This window comes from Anser cygnoides, chromosome Z (assembly GCF_040182565.1).
Source record: "Anser cygnoides isolate HZ-2024a breed goose chromosome Z, Taihu_goose_T2T_genome, whole genome shotgun sequence".
Taxonomy (NCBI): domain Eukaryota; kingdom Metazoa; phylum Chordata; class Aves; order Anseriformes; family Anatidae; genus Anser; species Anser cygnoides.
Window position 1 is genome coordinate 49,842,722 of NC_089912.1, and position 4,348 is coordinate 49,847,069.

Consider the following 4,348-nt stretch of genomic DNA (forward strand, 5'->3'; position numbering starts at 1 on the left):
ACACGCTCGTGTGGGGAATCGCAGTGCGGTGCTGGATGGGTTTCTTTAATAAAATAGGTCATGTTCCTTCCCCACAGTCCTTACAATTCCCACTTTTCCTTTGAGGTTTTTCCCTTCAGAGTCTGTCTCTAAGCAGCTGTCCGCTTATGACTTTTTCCCTCTTACCTACCAGTAAGGCTGCCATTCGTGGCTTGATTCCCATTTCTCTCATAAGCAACTTAGTTTCTCATTGTCAGTGGAACATTTTCCCTGAGCTGGCAGTCATTTCCTCCACAGCCCTCTCTTTTTATTAAAATAATAATAATAATTGAAAATGAAATGTATTTAAATATATAAATAAATAAATAAAAAGACACAGGGTTGTCTTCCAGCTCCTTATGGGCTCTTTAAGGGCTAGGAGGCTCCTTCTGGCACCCTGTAAAAGAGGGTGTGAATTTTCCTCTTGCCTTGGCAGGGCCCTGCCTGGGCAGCAGGCAGGAGGTCCTGAGACAGCCAGAGCCCACCCCACTGCCGCTTGTTCTACCAGCCATTTGGGACATCAGCAGGTGGGAGCTCAATGAAGAGGAAAACCACCAGTTAATGTGGAGAGCACCTCCAAAGGCTCTCCCATAGAATAAGATATTCTTCTGGATGCTAGCATCCAGAACCCAGCTGCACTCAAGCTGGCTGCCCATGCCTCTGGGTTTCCCCTGCTCGCGTCCACTCCTCCTGCCCTTTAGACTGGTGCCTTTGTTTTCTACACACAGTTTGTTCACAACTTGAACAAACCAGGTGGAGATGACCTCTTTCCATACACTTGCTAGATATAATGGAGATCTAGGATCACAGGGCAATTGCCACATTTAGCAGAGGATGATACAGGACATGAAATGAAATAACAACTGGAGGTATAACAGAATGAGAATTTGATTGTTAGTTCAGCAAAACCATACAGGCAGGCTTTTTTTTTTTTTTTTGAAAAAAAAAACAACAGTTCAGTAATAATCAGGCCAATCAGATACTGGGTAATGCCAGAGACACAAGGTAGAGAAGATAGGACAATGTCAGAAAAAACAGCGAGATGCCAGGAGACAAAGCTTTAAACCTCATGTTTAATTACCTTATTTAATATTACCCAAACCAATTGTCTTACACAGATTAAGAGAGCTTTATTAATAGTCATTGAAGTAATAAAACACAGTTTTTGCACAGATGGCATTCCTCCAGCCTTGAACTTGTGCTTTCCAAATCTCTCAAGTCTGCTCTATGACGTTCATCTGTTTTTATAACCTATTCAGACAGAAAATACTGTCTCCCTATCTGTTTTTATCTTTTTACAAAAAATGCCTACTTTTTCTTCATACATTTGTTTACATTTTGTCCTTAAAACATTTACTGATTATGTATCCTTTATCAGGAGAATTTGCTATGCCCTGCCTGTATTGCGTTGTTTTTTTCTTGACCAAAATGTTTTATGTTTTATCCAGTCCCGTTCAAGTCATTCATAAAGCACTTCTAGACTCTCTGAATTCCTTGAATTCTCCAGGTTCCCTGCTCGTATGAAGGTTACACGGAACATGAGCACTAATACAACATTTTTAGAATTTTATTCTTGCTTCTGTGAGTTGCAGATATTTTCCTTCTCTTTTAATATGTATTAAGCTGATTAATTTGGAATCATAAGAATATGTTTCATATACTCTATGTGATAAACAAACAAAAAATTTTGCAGGATTAGCTGAACTCACAAAATCAAAATGAATTAACAAAATTAAGGGGAGTATACTTACTTTGGCATTGAGGGAGGAATCCTGACATAACCAAAGATATTTGGGGTAATAGGAAGAGACAGAACCATAGTACTTCTCAATATTTTGTAAGATGCTATGGAGAGGACTCAGAGTAACTCCTCTGGTAACTTTTGGAAGATAATTGAGATGATTTAAGTAGACATTTTCAGACTCTGGCAGAAGTAGGCATCAAAACTAATGAACTCAAAGTATGCTAGTCAAGCATATAAGCAAGAGAGATGGTTAGCTACTAAGTTATGTAGAAAAACTGCAGGTTTCAGAGCTTCTTTTAGAATTCTAAAAACAATGCAGAGAAGTAGGTTGTATGCTTTAAAAAGGAGTCTGTTTTTTGACACTTTAAAAGCTGACACTGAGTACTTCAGAAAGACAAATGCTGTTATGTCACAGACTGAGCCAATTAACATATGTGATAATGTGACAGATACAATCTAGTTTCTAAGTTGGCAGTCAAGTGTGTCATGGTCAACAAGAAGTTATGCCATACAGCATGTTTTCTCCCAGTTAGTCACTTGGGGCACCCTCTTCCAAATTAAGTTGTGATCCGGGGGGGAAACACTTGAGACTCCCTAAAATAATTACAATAATGAATGGAGAACTGCATCAGGTCTCCTGCAGTACGGGAAAGTATGTAGACTAAGTTAGGAGAGTTCAGACACACGGAGGTCTAGTAGCCATGGCTGTGCTTATGGGAAACAGGCAGAAGCAGTGATAATTTACAAAGCCCAGTCTCTCTAGAGAACACTGATGCTCTTATTTACAGTTGGTAAGTCTCTGCAGGGCAATCAGGCAAAGTCCTAATCTACAGCTCTGTCCACAACTCATTTTGTGTCCAGCCCATGTGCATAAGCACAGAAATGAGTGGGAAAAAATGTAGATGTCTGATTCACCAGGCTGCCACCAACCACCCCTGGGACCCTTCTTGTCCCAGGGCAGGATCAGCCCCTATACCTATGACCTACAAGACTGCTTCTCCAACTGCCCCTTAAACATCTATCTCCAACAAGACATAGAGGCTCTGAGCTTCCAGTCAGTCTACCCCAGTGCCTTCCTCACCTCATTTCTCCTAACGCCTGGTCTGAACTTTTGCAATCTCCCTTCTGCATACTTACAACCTGTAAAAGTCCACCTCACACTGTCTTTTAAGGCTGACTGAGCCTATTTCTCCATACAGGCCAGGTTCCTCCAACTAATTCTCATTGATATCCTTTTCCAGATACTCCTCAGCCATTTCCTGCTTCCTTTTGAAGTTTGATGTCTGTGAGTAGTCCAGCTCCCCAGTCACAATGTAAAAAACTAACACCAGGCAGAGGGAAAGGATTTCTGCCTGTTTTACAGGCTTGATTTTCTCTCAGTTATAGTCTTTTTTTTCCTTTTTAATGCAGTGATGTCACATTGTATTATATTTGGCTTCTGATTCAATAATCCTTCAGTTTCTTGCAAGAACTACTCACTCCCTAGTTTTTCTACAACCAGCATTGTTGATGATGCCTATATATGTGTAATACTTCACTATTACTCAATTTTGTTCTCTTTTCTACAATTCAGCAGGCTGCCTTTGGATTTCAGACCTATTTTTTAAGGTGTTCATGGACCTTCCCAGACTTCAGTTTACCAATACCTTCCATGTGGCTATTACTGAACGAGTAAAGGGAAACTGACCCAGAAGATCCTGCTGAACTTTACTTGACACTTTCTTCTGGCTTGATAATAGACTGCTGAGAACAGCCCAGAAGCAGCTATCGAAACAATTTCACACTAATCCACAGAATTTTCATCAAAACCAGGTTTTCTAGCACTTTTATAATAACGTTCTGTCAAACAATGCTAGAAATCTTATCAGTGTCAAAAATCTAACGTAATACCGTTTTCTTCCATAGTCACAGGGACTGCAAATACCCTTTTGCAGAAGAAAACTAAATTAGGCAGACACAATTTGCTCTTGACAAACTCCTACTCACCTCCTTGCTATATGCTGGGAGTTTGCAAACTTGCAAACAGCCTTTTTTTTTTCTTTTTTTTTTTTCCATTGTTCCTGAGTTTGCAGGCACAGAAGGCCTTTACATTTCTATCTTGCTCAGCTGGCACTGTGTTTAACTGAAAGCCAGAAAGGTGTATGGTGATCTAAGACTTTCAATTGTCCCTTTTTGGGAAGCATCTGAAGATGCTTAAAGATCCTCTTAAGTCTGGAGAAAGCAGCAGATTCCTGCATGTTACAAAGGAGTAGTTCTGCCATCTCTGGAACACAAGCCTGTGAAACTCCTTCCTGCAGCCCTTGCCCATGTGTAACCGGTTAGAGATGCTGTAAACTGATATGAGCTGCAATTAAAGCCCATCCACAACCTGAACATCAGTCTGGTTTCCTCCCTGGGTAGGTTTCTGTTTGTTAATAACAAGGTTCGTGGGACAGCTTGTCTCACAGGCCTGGCTTCTCTACCTGACTATTTTTTTACATGGCCCATAGGAAATTATCTCTACAGCTCTTCTCTGTCAGATTTGGTCAAAATATGCCAGGAGCTCTGAACTTATCAGATAAATGCAGTGTTCCCCTTCTTTCACAG

The 4,348-nt window shown here is 40.6% G+C and overlaps 1 protein-coding gene across 1 annotated transcript in view; it reads left to right on the forward strand.

Moving 5' to 3' along the window:
- SLC24A2 (solute carrier family 24 member 2) overlaps positions 1-4,348 on the forward strand; it is a 145,590-nt gene that overhangs the window by 138,691 nt on the left and 2,551 nt on the right. The window lies entirely within an intron of this gene.